Raw genomic sequence first — 19,916 nt, 5'->3', positions numbered from 1 at the left:
AATTATCTAGACATATATCATCCTTTTCATTATCGCAAATATAACAATACTACTAGACGAATTAATATTCACTGGTGGTATAAGCAATGCGCTGCTATGGTGAAACGAAGACGCAGCCTGCTCAGAATTTTAAATCAAAATTTCACACCTGCTAATTATTTGCAATATAAAAAGTACACTGCCCATCTGAGAAAAGTATTCAACGAAAGACGAAGAGAATCTTGGAAATGTTTTATTAACTCCCTCCATAGAAACACCTGTTTGAAGGATATTTGGGCTCCTATAAAAACTAGCTCATACGGGATGCAATAAAATCGAGAAACCACACTTCGAAAGCATCTCCCAATTTTACGACACATTAACTCCGGATTTCGTTGTTCAAGAATTTCAGCAGTATTCTACAATGCCTCTTTCAGATAAATTTCTCACACTCTCCCAACCTATATCTTATCCAGAATTTTTTAACATACTCCAAAATAAACCTACTTCTGCTCCTGGACCGGACTATATTACCTATAAAATGCTCTCCCATCTTCCTTATCATGCACATGCAATAATCGTACCGTATTACAATAAAATACTAAACTCATATGCTCCTCCTATGCATGGAATACATTTACGCTTGTACCCATACCGAAACACAAACTCTCGACTACCAATCTCATCGAATATAGAGGAATCGTTTCAGGATCATGTTTAAGGGAGGTCTTCCTCAGTATTCTTTTGGAAAGGCTTTTATGGTGTCTAGCCTATCACAATTTGCTACCGGTCTATCAATATGCCTTTATAAAACGGAGAAGCACAGCGGATCCCATTAATATATTATTAACGGATTTGCTACTAGCAAAACAACGCAAACATGGAACAATTGCTGCTTTCCTTTATATCAAAGCTGCCTATGACAACGTGCCCATACACATATTACTGTCGGAACTTCATAACTTACACCCCCCTGCTAATTGTATTAAAATACTTCAACATCTTTTATATTTTCGGCGAATGGAAATCACATGCCAAACCTCTACGTCTAATGTACGATACGCGTCTAATGGGTTGCCTCAGGGCGACATTTAAGTAGCCTATTATTTGCTCTATACTTAAAGGATTTAGAAGGTGTCGTGCATCGCGATGCAAGTATATTACTTTATGCGGATGATATAGCCATTTATTCTTCTCATGAAAGTCTGGAAGTCTGCAGAACTCATATCACCCGAGCATTAACTGCTGCTAAAGCATGGTTAAACGAGCATGGTTTGGAACTTTCCTCTACTAAAAATGTGGCCATGATTTTCACGCATAAACGCAAGTATAATATAGACTCTTTCAGAATTGCAGATATTACACTTCCGATCGTCCGGGTGCACAAGTATCTTGGTATATTTTTAGATAATAAACTGTCCTGGAAACCCCATTTTGAATACCTTTCCAAAAAGTCTCAAAAATTTACTAATATATTGAAATTAACAATTCGACGAAATTGGGGTGCTGATCCCGTAACGGCTTTATTATTTTATCGACATACAATACGCTCGCACTTGGATTATGGATCATTTTATTTTGATATCGCATCCTCCACTCTTATTCACAAGCTCAACGTAATTCAACATCGAGCACTCCGATTATGTATAGGCGCTTTACCCTCTACCCCAACTAATGCGTTACTTGTTGAAACATGTGACATGCCTCTCCACTATCGCCGCTTGTATTTAGCTTCTAAATTTTTATTGCCCCGAATGGCGCTAGCTAGACATCCTATTCTACCCAAACTACAATTAATGGAGAAATATCGTCAACGTTCTCAACAGCAATCACGAACTCCAGCTTTGTTAGACGCATTCAACTTGGCGCGACAATATCATACTGGCATTCAACAAAATGCTTCGCTTCCATACAATAGAATGCCATACAATATTATGCACTACAAACCAAATATTATAGTGTCTCAGCACATTTTCTTTAATAACAGCACAATGCAACTTTCTGAAATACCTCAACTAACACTTAAAATGGCAATAAACGATCTAAATCCTACTCTCACAATATATACAGACGGATCCAAACAACATGTAGGTACGGGAGCCGCATATTACATTCCTCAGTTACACGTCCGCGAGCAATACACACTTCCAAACTATGCGTCAATTTTACTGCTGAGGCTTTCGCTATACGACAAGCTTTGATATACATAAAAAATAATCATATCTCCAAAGCGATCATTTTTACCGACTCCTTAAGTGTACTTCAAAGTTTAATGCCACACAAGTCCTATACAAATTGGTATATCTGCAATATTCGCCGCCTTTTATTTGAACTCGATGAAAATGGTGCTGATATAACTCTAACATGGATAAAGGGTCATTCGAACAACGCAGATAATGATCAGGCTGATAAAATGGCAAAACAAGCTGCATACGGAACCGGAATCAATGCTTCCATAGCCCTTCCCTACACAGATTTCACGCCGATTATTAAACTTGCTGTTCAACAAAAATGGCAGCACAATTGGACACAATCGGCGAAACTCAAAGGAAAATATTACTATCAGCTGCAACCAAGTATTGCTAGTCGCCCATGGTTTTCAACAACAAAATATTCACGCAGACATATTACAACGCTTATCAGATTACGCTTTAATCACGCTCTGACTCCGGCTTATAAATTCAAATTAGAGTTAGTGGATTCACCCATGTGCCTCAAGGGCAGTGTCCTGGAGCGTGAGACATTGAGTCGGGGGATACCACTGGGGAGAATGACCAGTACCTTGCCCAGGTGGCCTCACCTGCTATGCTGAACAGGGGCCTTGGTGAGGGATGGGATAATTGGAAAGGATAGACAAGGAAGAGGAAAGGAAGCGGCCGTGGCCTTATGTTAGGTACCATCCCAGCATTTGCCTAGAGGAGAAGTGGGAAACCACGGAAAACCACTTCCAGGATGGCTGAGGTGGGAATCGAACCCACCTCTACCCATTTGACCTCCCGAGGCTGAGTGGACCCCGTTCCAGCCCTCGTACCACTTTTTTAAATTTCGTGGCAGAGCCGGGAAGCAAAGCCGGGCCTCCGGGGCTGGCAGTTAATCACACTATTCAAAATGTGCGTATATCTCATGAATGTAATTTATAATATTACGAATGTACTAAATTTACAATGTGTATTTTGTGACAAACCTATGATCTGTAACTAATTTGTCATTGTTTTACCTTGATTTTTTATGAATCAAGACTATTTCATTTTGAGTGTAACAAAATTGTTTATTCCATTGCAACATTAACAACAAAATATTTTTGAACGTGTCAATTCGAAATAACATTTTCTAATATTTACATTAGTTTTCTGAATCAACACTAAAGTGAAATAAATAAAGACAAAAAAGCTTATTCCATTGCAAAATTAACAACAAAATATTTTTGAACGTGTCAATTCGAAATAACATTTTCTAATATTTACATTAGTTTTCTGAATCAACACTAAAGTGAAATAAATAAAGACAAAAAATGTTATTCCATTGCAAAATTAACAACAAAATATTTTTGAAAGTGTCAGTTCGACATAACATTTTCTAATATTTACATTTGTTTTCTGAATCAACACTAAAGTGAAATAAATAAAGACTTGGTCGCAATGATTTTCTGTTAACACCGTAACTTATACCTAGAATCCGGGCAAATAGTCCCTTTACGATATCTCATACATTTTGGTATTAACTTCATATTTCTATTTGATCTCTAATATTACATGCATTTAACAGTAATATACTGAAATCTCTGTTCATTGCATTCTATTTCGTAAGCTAAGGTAAGTAAATCAAGAGCAATTTGTTCACGGTCTCTACCTACAAAATTTCCTCATTTTATTCAATCTTCCCATAAAGAAAAAAAAAATAAAACTTAGGTAACAGTAATTATGCAATTATGAATGGAAACTGTAGAAGTTTGTTTATAAACTTGAAATGTATGTTTGTCCACCTAGAACGCTGACATTTAACACTGTGCGGTGTTGTGCACTATGAGCCCTTCCAATTTGTATTTAGAAATACAATCATATTCACCATATCCCCATTCAAACGATTTCGTTTATGGGTCAATTGTGTTCCGGCCTTGGAGAAAAGTCGTTCACAAGGAACGGACGTTGCTTGTGAACATAAATATTTCTTCGCAAGTTTAGCGAGTGTAGGGTATTTGGCTGCATTGTTTCTCCAATAATCGACGGGATTTATCGAGCGGGGTTCGTAAGGCTCTTTCAGGTATCTTTGTACCTCCACCGTAGCATCTGATCTGACGTTGCGACGTAGGTTTTCGTCTGCGACACGAGCATCAAATGATCCCCAAAAGGAGGTGTCGAGTCCAGTTGTGTTCGACGGTGTAACGGCCTGTACTGAAGTCGATGGGGTCGTAGGCCATAATCTACACGCTTCGTTAATCAGTATATTCACTGCCTGATCGCGTTGAGCACCACTAATAAAAGGCAAACTCTTAAATCTCGGATCGAAAATTGTAGGCAGTGCAATCGGTAGGACACTTTCAACATTGAGAAACTTCCTTTGTATGGCTGTCAACAAGTCCGTTAACACCTGTTTCGCTACGGCATCGTCCTCCTCTTGCATGCGTCTTCCCACCGTTTCATGTATTTTTCGGTTGAAACCAACTATCTTTCAGATGGAGACTTGGCGTTCTGATGACATTTCAGTCGTCATCACATCAAAGGGATGCAATATCGGCAGTAAGTGTTCAACTGTGGTCCACTGTGAGACAGTAAGATTCTCAGGTGCAGAAGGTATCGTTGCAAGCGTAGCAGCGACGCAGTCCTTTTGTTCTGTCAAACGGGACAACATCGTGTACGTGCTGTTCCATCTCGTCTCCACTTCTTGCTGTAATTTATGAACAGGCTTCCCTAGTGACTTCTGCATGGATTCCAACTTTTCTTTTCCAGTACAAGACGATTTAAAATAACCAACTATCTGGCAACATTTTCCCCACATATCCGACACATTCTCCAGGCCTCGCTTGACTATAAGGTTCATAGTGTGGGCAAAACATGGGATATATGTCACTTTTGAGCTTAAGAGAGCAACTGCTGCTTTTATATTAGCAGCATTATCTGCTGAAAGACATATTACTTTGCCATTTATGCCCCAATCACATATAGTACGTCCAAGTTCCGCAGCAATATGTGCAGTTGTATGTGTTTGAGGAAATCTAGCGGTCTGTAAGGTAACTGTTTCCAAGGAAAAATACTTGTTGACAAATTGACATGTGACTGCCATATACGCCTCTGTTGACAAGGATGTCCACATGTCGGTAGTAAGACTTACATATTCCGCTTCTGCTACCTTCGCTTTTAGCGCGCGGACTTCTGACTCATATCTGTCTGCAACCATTTGCCGCAATCGCTTCCAAGATGGAAGATTACCGTATTTTATCGCGCAATTCCCCCCTTTTTTTCCTCGAAAATTTTTCTTGAAAACACTAGGGAGGGAATTATGCGAGTGGTGCTTTAAGGCATTCAGAAAGGAAGGGAAACAATGTATTAGGTAAAAGTTATATTTGCGGTAATACCGGTATGTGAAGGAAGTGGTACCTACCGGTATTTATTTTCAATTAACACAAAAGAATACCACGGTTTCATTACCGGTAGGCTACAACGAAGAGCAGCAATGCATTGTTTCTTTTCTCTCACTATTCTGCGGCCTCACTTTCGTCACTATCATCAGATAACACATCATCTTCTTCATTTTCACTATTCCACAACATGTCGTCCTCGGAACCGTCAATGGCACAAGAAATTCCAGATTTTGAAACTCTTCTTAACAATATCGACACTAAGTTTCTCCCACGCCAGGATTATCCACTCGCACGTCGTCGGTATTGATGGCTTCCTTATCTTGCCTCCTGGTGTCAGCTGAGGAGATCCCGCCACCATCCATTCTGTATACAGGCGTCGAAGATGTTCTTTGAAAGGTTTGTTGACGCTGACATCTAAAGGTTGAAGAGTGGACGTTAAACCTCCAGGGATGATGACAGGATGGAACTTCATCAGTTTCATATTCTCTTTTACAGCTTCCACAAGGTGACCCCGGAAACTATCTAGGGCAAGAAGGGACTTCTTTGGCAATAATGCCCCTGGTCGTCTTCCCCAGACTTTCTCCAACCAATCCACCATATAATCTGCTGTCATCCAGCCCTTTCTTGAACTCGTAAGTGAATTCCATGTGGGGTAGTTTCCTATTGTAACGTCTTCCTTTTAAAGATAGCATACGGTGGAAGTTTTTTGCCATCTGCAGTAATGCACATCACTGTGTATCTTAGATTCCCCGCTTCAGTTGTCTTCACAACGACACTTTTTGAGCCAGTTGGAGCAACGGTGGTGTTATGCGACATATCAAAAAACACTGGCGTCAAAGAGAATAAGGCGTCTGGTCAGCGTTACCAACCTGAGAGAGAAAATAGTCATATCGCTGTCGCACTTGTATTACGTAACGATGGAACTCGATTACCTTATCTGTGTAGTCTCGAGGTAAACGCTGGCACAAAGATGTTCTCCTTCGTAAACTGAGATTTTACCGTCTCATAAAACGAATCACCCAACCAATGCTTGCTTTAAAATCCTTTCTGTCAATGTTGAACGTGGCAGCTATCTCGCGAGCTTTGTTCTGAATCATTTCGTAAGAGACAGCACAACCATCATTCCGAAGTTCATTGACATAAGCACTTACACCATTATCAATTTAGGGATATTTCCCTGTTTTCGGCCCGCGGAAAGATTTGGAGCTTGCCTTTGCGGTCATAAGTTTATCTTTTTGTCTCCGCCAATACCGTATTGAATTAGGATCAACGGAAAATGTCTTCCTGAAGCTTTCACGCCGTTTGTATCGGCGTAATATAACACATTTAATTTAAATTTTGCCGTTTAGTTTGAATATTTTGACAGTACGACGACTTGTAACAAACTGACCTCGAAACACGTCTGCAACTTCACTGTACAAATTTACGGTGTGTTGCGACAATGGAAACATATTTATGTTAAGTACCGCTGTGTTCATTTTGTCCATTATCAAGTCATTTGAAGGCCGCTCCAGAAAGAACAAACCAGGAGAGGGAATTATGCGCGATATTTAATAAAATCATTTTTAATGATGAAAAATCGTAGGGGAGGGAAATATGCGAGGGGGGAGCTTATGCGATAAAATACGGTATATCTCGGATCCAGGGTATGTACAAATCTTCGAAACCCTCGATCCTCGACTATTGCTAAGGGCTGGAAATCGTCAGTGATCATCTTCACTAAAGCATCATCAATCGTTTTTCTTCGTACGTGGTCATCTGAAACATGCATAATTATTTGGCATTGCAATAACATGGGTAGCATGTAAATATATTCACATGACATACAAAACAATAGTCGTATAGACTGTACAGTACCTGGATTGGCACCACTATGATGCCCAATTTCACCCCTGCATTGTTCCTGTTCATCAGACATCAGTGCTGTGTCTGGATGTTTCATCTTCAAGTGCTTTAACATCGTGCTTGTAGTTTTATTGTAACTTAACTCAACCTTGCATACGTTACACACCACTTTATTCGAGTCATATTCGACGCGTTCGAAATGGTCCCACACTACCGACCTCTTCCGAGATGACATGGTGTCTGCCTCAGTCACTGACTGTTGGAACTGAATGAATGCGTGGAGCACACTGCATACCCATACGAACTGGTGTGAGCACTGCACACGTCATCACATGAGTCATAACAACTTGGGAGAACGATTAACACTGCCCAATATTCCATAAAAAGCACAGGTCACTTTTCTGTAATATAATATATTTCAAGTCAGTGTGTCACAACTCGGGGACGTAACCCGCTGTGGGTGGGCGTGGTAGAATAACACCCACGGTATCCCCTGCCTGTCGTACTTGGGAGCGTAGGTTGGCGACCACTAGGCCCTGTGCTAAGTCCTGGCATTGCTTCCACTTACTTGTGCCATGCTCCTCACTTTCATCTATCCTATCCGATCTCCATTGGTCAACGCTTGTTCTTTTCCGATCCCGACGGTATTAGGTTGCGAGGTCTACGGAGTATTACATGTTCACGTCCTTCGTGGCCCTTGACTTCCTTCGGCCAATACCTTAATGTGTCGACGTTCCAGATCCCTTCCCTTTTTCCTCCATGATACGTGTTATATAGGGGACGATTGTATTACCTACTTGTACTTCCTCTTGAAACAATCATCATCACCACCACCTCCCTGGCGAAAGTATGTAATACCTACAATGAATAGTTAAATTATGTTCATAATCTTCACTCCGTATCTCAAGTTACCAAAGGCTAACCTACTGGGCGATATAATGCAAATATGCAAACTCATGTCCTCATTCCGAGGTGGTGCAACTCCTTTCGCGAAAACCCTCATTGCAGGCGAGCTGCATGTACCATTAAAATCACATGCCAGCCGTCCTGACATTCCAAAAATTCTGGCGGCACCGGGATTCGAACCCACGCTTCCAACGATGGGAGTTAATAACACTGCCCGCTACACTACAGTGGTGCTGTAAGGAACGAGCCCAACTAAATGTAGACAAAGGAGAAAAGGAATAATGTCATTGTGTGACAAACTAAACGAATGGCATTTCGAAACAAATATGTTACGGTCTTACACTCGCGGTTTCATGTTATGGTCATCATTTACGTAGCTGTTATAATAGTACTAAATGATTGGGGCATTTCTTCCGACTGCTCGGCAACAGGTCGCAGTTACGAGTCGTGACGTCACCGTGGAGACTCGAGTACTTCGCACGGGTTACTCGGCGAGGCTTGGACTCGACAGACTCGATTCTCGCCAAGGTAGTTAGAGTACCTACGTACCTTGGATTCTTGCGAGTCCAAGCGTTACTCGCGCACATCACTAATTTCTAGTGTGGTCAATACCTTCATTTGGTTAATTTCTGCTGTCTACACGATGCAAAATTAAAGTGACATAAATTACAAATAGCCTACACAAGTTGTCATCTGAATCACTAAAGCGTGGGTGTGGAACTGGATTTACTTGTAAATTTTGTAGCTGGGACACATCCAGCGAACAAGAGTTACGGGGACATTTGAGCGTCATACATTCATTGAATTCATATAGACTGTCCTGGTAAGTGCTGTCGAGTAGTTGAATAGGTTAGAGGTAATGGATTGGTATATTCTTACTCAAAAGCCTGTTTTTTTTCATTTCAGTGGTGAATTGTCCGTATATCACTGCGAATCACCAAGAGTTGAGTCAGCATGTGTTGCATGACCACAGTGAATTAATGTCTTCAGTAACATGAAAGGTGGGAAGAATGTTCAACCATTGTATCATAATACTGTAGTTATGCAACAGATCTTCATATTCATATTTTTGTTCACTGTATCTAGTTAGGCAATCCACTATCCATATGGAGATAGTTGAATGCATAAATGTTCATTAAAATTTATTAAGGGGAGGCCTATTCCATGAAATATCACAATCTGCTACAAGTTCTTCACAAAATGTTATGACATTTTCCGCACATGTTCATTAAATACCAGTACCAATATTCTTTAACCCTCAAACTGTGTCGTGGGGTCGTTTATGGCATCGCTTCTCAAACTTACTTTTATTACAGTGGACTGTTTTATCCTAGAATGTTCCCCTTCTATGTATCTTTCCGCATAATTGCCTTTGTAACATAGCCAGACTGGCAGGCACCTGCTCACTTTTCTTTCTTTGTTAGTAGCGGGCGGAGCGGAAGTGGTGACACTTATGGCACCACGACACAGTTTGCGTTCTGAAGGCCGTGTGCGCGCTGGCTCTTCCTAGTGCTGTTTGTAGATCTGTGAAGGAAGCAGTTGCTGTGCTGATGCAATGGCATCGTTTCGGGAGAGTGGTATTTCGGTTTCACATCCTAATTTTTCGAATATAATTGAGGAGGAGCTAGACATTGTGCTGAATAAGGACGATGACGGAAGTGTTGAAAGTGATCGTGATGACCAAGATGTTGACTTCAATTCTGAACACGATTCTTTTTCCGAGCAGGAATATGATTCTCATGACGAAAATATTTCGCATAATACAGAAGAAAACTCACAGTTAGTGGAAGGAAATCCGTCAGCATTTTACGGTAAAAACAGGTACAAGTGGTCTTCTGTTGAACCTTGTCGTAATGTAAAGACACCTGCCCATAACATTATTGTCAAAGTACCAACAATAAAAGGGAAAGAGAAACAGCTGGGAGATTCTTGTACACCGCTACAAGTATGGGAATGTTTATTTTGTGATGATATGGTGGAAGAAGTAGTGAAGCACACAAATGAAAAGCTCGCAACTTACAGACTACGGTTTTCTAATTTACGGACAGAACTGAAGTGAGGGATAAAACCAGTATCGAAATAAAAGCATTGTTTGGCCTCCTGTACTACAGTGCTATTTTCAAATCAAATAATGAAAACTTAGACTCCTTGTTCGCTACAGATGGTACTGGTAGAGATATATTCCGTGCGACACTGTCCATGAAAAGAGTTCTCTTTTTGATTATTGTTTTGAGGTTTGATAATCAGTTGGATCGTTCTGAGAGGAAATGTACAGATCCTGCTGCCGCCATATCGTGGATATTCAACCGAATGGTAGAAAATTCTCAGAGTCTTTACAACATCGGTTCCATGGCTTGTGTGGACGAAATGCTAGTAGGCTTCCGAGGCCGCTGCAAATGCGAATGTATATGGCCAATAAACAACAAAAATATGGTCTCAAAATTATGATCCTATGTGATGCGCGAATAAACTACTTTCTAAATGGATATATCTACACAGGGAAGGATAGTGATGGGACTGGTTTGAATTTAGAAGAAAGGAAGTTACAAAAACCAACGCAAAGTGTAGTGCGTCTTGCTAAAGTGATTGCCGGAACGAATCGGAACATTACCGCCGATAACTACTTCAGCTCAATAGAGCTTGTTTCGGAATTAAAAAAAAGAAATTTGACTTACGTTGGAACTCTCAAGAAAAATAAGAAGGAGATTCCGCCACAATTTCTTCCTAACAGAAGGCGTCCTGTGGGCTCATCTGAATATGGATTCACCAAACATATCACGCTGCTTTCACACGTGCCAAAAAAGGGTAAGGCTGTAATTTTGGTATCGAGTATGCATCATGCTAGAAGGAAGGACCCCGATTCTAACAAAGAAGAGATGATTTCGTTTTACAATAACACAAAAGGTGGAGTGGACACACTGGACCAAAAGTGCGTTACGTACGACACAAGTAGGCGTACACGCAGATGGCCTATGGCTATCTTTTACACAATTCTCAATATAATAGCAGTCAATGCTCACGTACTGCATACATCATTCTAGGACAATAAAGTCATTACTCGTTTCGAATTGCTAAAACTTCTGGCAAATCAACTGACTGAGCCCTATCTCAATGAAAGGCTTGTGAATACTCGCCTACCTAGGGAGCTTAGACTGATCGTAACTCTTACTTTGAAGAAGCCACTTCCAAAGGGCACCACACGAGATGGCGAAGGACCTTCAAAGAGGAAGAGGTGTGCGCTATGCCCTAGATCCCAAGGGAATAAATCCAATCAATACTGTGAAGATTGTGACTGACCAGTGTGCCAGACATGCCGATCTGTAGTGTGCCGGGAATGCAGAGGTGACGATTGAAAGTGAAAGTTCAGGTGTTGTGAAAATTTGTGGTATAGGACAAATGTGTGCAATTCTAGTTATTATCTATTATTACATGTCTTAGGTATATGAAAAAAATACAATCTATATACTTTATTACAATGTTTAACACTAAAAGTTGGTTACATTTATCTGTGTGTATAAAAGCACGTGTGGATTGCAGTGACTTGGAACTTTTTCTTTCTGTAATGTGTATACTCATTTCAGAGATATTTTCTATATAGATTTGTTTATTGATGTTAGATAATGTATTATAATAAATACTGTGTCAAACTAAATCGAAATACCAGAGTTATGTCCTAGAATACAGGTGATGCCATTAGTGGCACCGCGACACAGTTTATGCACTCATATTGTCACGACACAGTTTGAGGGTTAAATCAGTATAATTTTCTGTTCCTATTAATAGCTCCATTAGGCCTAATGATGCTCGAAATGTACTCGCAAACAAAATTCATGCTTTCAGAAAGATTTTCCTTAATATTTTCAGTATTTATTTGAAATAAATTATTTGCATGAGGAGAAGATTCCCTTAGGGTGAAATCTCAGATTTCATTAAAATTGTTATACTGGCACTAACTACATTTTATCATTCTTTGAAATCTTAAGAACGGTATCTATGGTTCTTGCTGAATTCGTTCAAGTATTATTTTAATAAATTTTGTTAAGACTTATCTAGTTCTAGCAGTTACAGCATTGTATCCATGGAAAGAATGTGCGCAAAATTCCGAACATATTAATCCATGATGCAACCCTACATTTTAAATTATATATCTGTTTTGAATACAGGATGATTACTTCCCCCTGTGAAATATAATTGTTGCAAGGCTGAAGTGGCCGGAGTGAATTCTGATTTCCATTTTAGAATTAGCGTAGGAAGTCAGTGTGTTGATGTCACACCGATTGATCTAACGGAAACCTGCATTTTATGTAATATTTCATCATTATTTTCATTCTTAGATAAAGTAATTATTTTAATTTTCAGGAATAACTTAGAGATGGGAATGTTTGCATAGTAAGATTGAATACCTACTTTCCTTAATCTTGTCTATAATATGTCCTTATTTGCTCCATTCCACAGTTCTTGACAAACTGGATGTTTAGGCTACATCTTCTATAATCTATTTTGTCCACAAATATGGTTCCTGTGGGAGTTAAAGATCTGTTTTATCAACTTTTAGATTCAAAGAAAACATTGACAGCACCACCAATACCATTAAATTATCTTTGTCTTTCTGAAGTGGCAAGAAAAGTGCTCATTTCTTTGCCAGAATCTGTGAGGTATTTACATATTTATGAAATAATATTTGTTACATCCTCATGTAATTCATGAACTTTCTCTGAAAAAATTTATACTTTAATATCTTTTGAGGTAACTGCTAAAGAAATTGGGAAATTGTCATTGTTTAAGAAGCCTTTCTCGTGGTCAGTCGAGATTTCTTCTGAGGACGCAGAGCAAAGTTTTCTGCGAAACGTTAAGAATTTCACCTTATTTTCTTGACACGGCATAAGCCCAAAAGCCTATACAGCATCATGTCTACTATTTTGTCATACAGTAAGTTTACTTGAAACTCTGGAAAAGGAAATTAAATAGCAACTGGTTTGTTCCAGATGTAAAGAATTGCATTTTGAAGAATAGAAGTATAGTTTCCCAGAAAATAATATATAACCACTACTTTTTTCCCAAAGAAATAAACCTGTTATTGGATCAAGTTGCACAAGTCTTGGTGAGTGGAGTCAATAGTAGCACTTGAAGAGTGATATATAGCCTCCATGGCTCAGGCAGCAGCGCGCCAGCCTCTCACCGCTGGATTCCGTGTTTCAAATCCCAGTCAGTCCATGGGAGATTTGTGTTGGACAAAAAGGAGGCAGGAGAGGTTTTCTCCAGATACTCCGGTTTTCCCTGTCATCTTTTATTCCAGCAACACTCTCCAGTATCATTTCATCTGTCAGTTATCAATCATTGCCCCAGAGAAGTGCGACAGGCTTCGGCAGCCGGCACAGGTCCTATCCTCACCACTAGATGGGGCTTTATGTGTTCCATTCCTGACCCGGTTTTAGTGAGTACCGTACCGAAATGGATGGGTATGTATAGGTACTTTAAGGCAGACACAAGTTCCAGGATGGACATTCCAGGGAAAATTAATGAACTAGGAGAGTGTATATGTGAGGACTTCCAGAAAGCATAAGAATTCAGTTAGCAATATGCAAAGATAGTTGGATGTAAGATTAATTTCCAGGTTGAGGAGGTGACTAATACAGGAAAAGTAGTGGAATTTACCCATTATAATAAAGACATTTTCAAAAAAGTTACAAAAGCTGAAAGCAAAAAAAAAAAAAAAAAAAAAAAAAAAGCAGCTGGCTTTATTAAGAATTCAGGGTAATTACTAGAAATATGCGCCATATCAGAAATATTTGTTTACTGTTTGTAAGAAGGAGCTCTAGCCCCACTGTATAAAGAAAAGGGTGATGAACATAAGGCAGATAATTATAGGCCAGTCTGCTTAACATGTGTTGCAAATAATCTCTTGTTTGATAGAAGGCTGTACACGTTTACAAAAAGTTATTCCAGTGAGGCTCAACTTGTAGGATTCCAACATGATATAGCAGATAATTTAGATTCAGGTAGAATGGACTATATGTATCCATCCATGGTCGTGGTGGTGGTGTTTATTGTTTTAAGATTCACTGGGCAACCATCCTCTATTAACACGAATCAGAGGGAAGAGATTCGACACTTTGAAAAAAGAAGGTAGCGGCCAAAGGAAGGTGAGGGCCATGAAGACTGGTAAAGTGAAAGTCTCACTAGACCTCAAAAACCTAATACCACTGTGGTCAGAAAAGAACAAGAAATGACCAAGGGAGATTGGATAGGATAAATGAAAGTGAAGAACTTGGTGTGTAAGTAAAGGGAAGCAATGCCAGGACTCAGCCAAAGTCCCCACGATTGTCAACCCGTGCTTGCAAGTTTAGAGTTCCTGGGCTGCTTTTAGTTGCCACTTATGGCAGGCAGGGGATGCCGTGGGTGTATTCTATTGCCCCCACTCACAGGAGGTATTGATTCAAGGATTTTGACAGGGTAGATCATTAAAGATTACCGACGAAAATGATGGCTAATGGACAAAAGAGTGGTTGAATGGGTGGCTAAATTTCCAGAAAGAACTCACAGAATTAGAGTAGTGGAAGCATTACCTGATCCTGAAATGGTTATCTGGAATCAAAGATAAGGCTTTTTTTGCTAATGACGTTACACTATGTATTAAATAAGCTGCAGGTTTGTAAGTGACTACAAAAAGAGATCAACAATGTTGTGAGATGGACAGGAGACAAGGGTATGATGGTACATGGGATGAAAAGTCTGGTTGTAATTTTCACAAAGAGGAAAGGTCCTCTCAGATTTAATTACTCTATTGATCAGGTGACAGTACCTCATGGGGATCACGGTCTAGATCTTAATATAAGGAAAGATCTTCATTCATAAATGAGATAGTACATAAAGGTTACACATGAGGGTATTTAAGGGTTGTAGTAAGGAGGTAAACCAGAGGGCATATACAATAAGTCTCTGGTAAGACCCCCAATCAGAGGATGGTTTCACTGTGTGAGACTCCCACCAGGATTACTTGATACAAAACTGGAGAAGATCCAAAGGAAAGCAGCATAATTTCTTCTGGTGATTTCCGACAAAGGAGTAGTTTTTGAATATGTTGGAAAGAAAAGACCTGGGAGTAAGGAGACGAGATGCTCGACTAAGCGGCATGCTCTGAGCTGTCAGCGGAGAGATGTCATGTGACGTAGCCATAAGGGACGGGTTTACTGGTGGTTAGAAACCCCATGGAAATTTTATAAAAGAAAATAAACGGAAACTGACTATAAACACGTGAAAGTCGACTCAATGGGGTGGCTCTTTTTAACAATCATAGAGACATAATTGTAAAACCAAGAGATATCTTGAATATGTCTTCTAAGAAGCCTCAAAAGTTGGATTTTAGATTGTAAACTGAACATACCATTCGCTGTAAAACTGCTGAGCGTGATCATATTGTTTTTCTGTATTTTAATGTAAGATTCTGTAGTGTACTGCAATCTGAACATCAACATAATTCATTTGTATTAATGTCTTTATGATGACACTCAAGCATGCACAAGCACCTTAATTATGTTCTATCATAATTTTGCAACTTTAAGCCCCCTCCCATAAGTTGATCTGCTACTAGCGTGTAATGGTATTAGTAGACAAATAAGCTTGGAGAGGAGCTTTTAAAGGTAGGATAGATCACAATATGAGGAGATAACGTTGGAATTCAAGAGGACAAATTAGGGCTAATATTTATTTATAAGAAGATGAGTTAGGGATTGGATCAATTTATCATGGGAAATGTTTGATAGATTTCAGAGGTCTTTGAAATCATTGAAGAAAATACTAGGTAAAATGATAGGGAATCTTCCAAATGGGCTACAGCTCTAAATGCAGATCATTGATCATGGGCTTAATAGAACCCTTGATAATTCATCAATGAAATTATAACACGTAAAATTTCTGCTAACCAAGCTTGAAAGGTCTAATAAATTGTACAAAAATACAGGTTAGGCAGTTGTAAATATGAATAATGAAAGCACCGACACGAATTCCTCGAAGTATAGACAGTCCCAAAAGAAGATCAATTATGATTGATTTCACAGAACCCTTCATAATTCATCAGTTATATTATCATGTATAAGAAACACCCCTAACCTCGTTTTTTCTGCTAACATAGCTTGAAATGTCGAATACCTCATGCAAAACTATCGGCTACGTAAATCTAAATTTGGATTTCTGTGTAACAACATGAAATAATTCCATAATTGTTGACGAGGACTGTAAAAACACTGCATCGGTTTTCTGAGCAACTCAACCTGAAATCATTCATAGTACCGTAAATCGAAAAAAGAATCGTATCCTTTCGTATTCGAGTTTTAATTATTACTGTGTTAAATTTAATTCTTCTGTTTTAGGTTATAAGACAAACGTATATAGCGGCATAAATAGGCTGGATTCGATCACTGATGCCCTCCTCATCAGCTGATCATCGTAAACAAACTAATCGCTAGTGATGGGTCGCGTGATGCCGTTGCCTACGAGATATACCACAGAACACCAATATATAACAAAGCCTGGAAATACAACACACTAAACTTGTCCTCGAGATACTTCCGACAAGCGCCGCTAGAGTTCTCTTTACTATTCTGTCTCGCCCGCTCATTGCAACACGTTCATATATGAAACACTATAAAAATTCATTAAAACTAGTAATTTCAGAAGGCAGCAAACAGATATGAGATCAGAGATAGACCAAGAGCAATTGTTTGACTTATTTCCTACAACGTATTTCTTACGATATGCTTAAACGAAATAAGTAATTCACTAAAGAAGTAGAGAAATCTGATAACGAGTTTGTCACTTCTTACCGATTTCTTTAATTGTGCCTCAGACTATCCGATAAGCGGATCGAGATTGCGGTCATAAATAACTTTCGGTTTAATCGCCCTTTCACCAATTATCAGCGATCCAATCTTTCCTCCGCACATCTGATATTTTGACATTCGTATTGAAGCCGCTGTTTGGTGAGCGATGTTATGCCCGTTACGCTATATTTAGCGGCGTTTACCCGTATTTCTCTTTTTTCTTCCCGTAAAATTAAATTTGTGTTCGCTTCTGTGGTGTAGTGGTTAGTGTGATTAGCTGTCACTCCCGGAGGTCCGGGTTCGATTCCAGGCCCTGCCACGAAGTTTGAAAAGTGGTACGAGGGCTGGAACGGGTCCACACACCCTGAGAGGTCAACTGAGTAGAGGTTCGATTCCCAGCTCAGCCATCCTGGAAGTGTTTTTCCGTGGTTTCCCACTTCTCCTCCAGGCAAATGCCGGGATAGTACCTAACTTAAGGGGCTGGGGCTGTACCTTAATCAAGGCCATGGCCGCTTCCTTCCCACTCCTAGGCCTTTCCTGCCCCATCGTCGCCATAGGACCTATCTGTGTAGTTGCGACGTAAAGCAAATAGGAAGAAAAGCTTCCTTCTCTCTCCCTTGCCTATCACTTCCAATCTTCCTATCCCCCCTCCCCACAAGGTCCCTTTTCAGCATAGCAGGTGAGGCCGCCTGGACAAGGAACTGGTCATCCCCCAGTTTATCCCCTTATGCCTTAATTAAGGTACAGCCCCAGCATTTGCCTGGTGTGAAAATAGGAAACCACGGACAACCATCTTCAGGGCTGCCGACAGTGGGATTCAAACCCACTATCTACCGGATGCAAACTCACAGCCGCGCTTCCTGCGTTTGACATTTTCTTGTTTGTGAACAGGATACACCATGAAAACAGAAGGAAGTTTGATTGATGTGCTTACACTGAAATCTGTTTTATGAGAATTGCTAGGTACCCAGTGATTTAGTTGGAACGAAATATTTACAGGAACTCACCTTAGCAATTTACAAATGGACTCGTATTGCGTGTCAAAATCAGCGGCCTCTTGTTTCCGACAAGTTGTTTCATCAGCTGAACGTTTCTCCTTTCGTAGCCGTGACTTGACATATGGATGTGGATTAAATATATGCACAGGAGGTCCAACGCTGCTTATGAAAATAAGTCCGCTTGATCTTGCATCCAACAGCCTATTTCTCTTTTCGGTGAGGATCTCAATCATGGTACTGAAAGCTCCTTCAGCTTCTGTTGAAGAGATGGGAATGGTCTGTACAGTCTTGATTAAAGGCATCAGCTCCACTGGAATTTCCTTGGTTTCGACATACTTTCTAAAAGCATTAACGTGCCTCGTCTTGTCTGACACGTGGAAAAAGTCACAAAGGTTGCCAACACTCTCATCACCATAGTATATATCCAAAGTAGAAGCGGAGGGCCAGTTATTTTGTGTATAGTACCTTAGAATCACTGATGCCTTTTGTCATTCTCTCATGTCTCTGATGACTAGAGCTGGAACCAAGATGAGATGATGTGGACACATTTTCCATAAGCCTGTTGCTTAAATTTTTCACAAGACTTCTGAAAAACTGCTTTCTGTCAATTTTTACAACTCTTTTTTTTAGAATCATGTAATCCTATGTTTCTAAACATTTTGTATTCTGTTGCTTTAAGACCTGTTCTGTAGTAATCTCCAGGAGCTGAATTACACATAGATTCAAACACTTTTATAGTGTGCTTGATTGCATTTTGAGCCTCTGTCAGACTTGTCTCTCTTTTCTGTAACTCTAATGACAAATCAGCTAACTCAACAAGAGCATCATACATAATTGCTATATTTTCTAGGAATTCTACACATGTTAACATATTTTCTAGGCCTTGGAATTTTGCCCTTTCTTTGGAGTCTCTCTGGTGGTCATTTTTGGGCTCACTAAAATGTTTTACTAGTGCACTATAGTTTTCCAAGACATCTTTTACAGTTCTCTGGCTCGATGCTACCCGTGTTATTGTATATATTTTGGATTCACTTGGATTCACACAAACATGTGGAAGAAGGTTGTTGTGCTCACTTTCCGCTCTCCGAATCCAATAACAGAGTAGCCAACATTAGAGAACCAGAAAACCACCCAGAAGTGTAAAATCGACCGTATCTTATGAACATAAAACCGTAAGTTTCGATATTAGTCCGCTAGAGTACACCCTTGACGTTTCAGTGCTATGTATAGATTATAAAATTTTCTTACTGAATGTAAAAATCTTACGTCATTGTAAAGAGGGAAAATATTTTCCGGAACGGCGTTCCGGCCCGTTCCGGTCCAACTAAACCACTGTAGGTACCTAAAGAGATCCTACTATATCACCTTGCCTAGAAATAATTTGCTTCCATTTCTCCCTTAAACCGCACTCGGAAGGGAAACTATGGAACGTCAATTTTCTTGCCTTTTTAGTGTCATCCGAAATACAGAGAGGTACACAACAGTGCACCTTCTTCTTAACCTCACAGACACTCACCGACGGAAACAATATTCACAATAAATTGCACAAAATCAAGACAGCATCACAATTACTCCGCAAATCACAATGTTAAAGTCTGCCGAGAACAGAACGGAAGCCTGAATCTAGCGGCCAAACAGTGAACACGGTCGGGCCGCTTTTTCAGCGTCAAAATTAGTAGATATTTCCAGGCCTTGTATATCTCGTAGGCAACGGTGATGCAAAGCTCCCGAAAATCTCCCGATGCATTCTGACCAAGCGATGCAGTACGTTGGGTCGTTCATGAACTAACT

Source organism: Anabrus simplex, chromosome 9 (assembly GCF_040414725.1).
Source record: "Anabrus simplex isolate iqAnaSimp1 chromosome 9, ASM4041472v1, whole genome shotgun sequence".
In the NCBI taxonomy this organism is placed as follows: Eukaryota; Metazoa; Arthropoda; class Insecta; order Orthoptera; family Tettigoniidae; genus Anabrus; species Anabrus simplex.
This window is presented reverse-complemented; position numbering follows the sequence as displayed.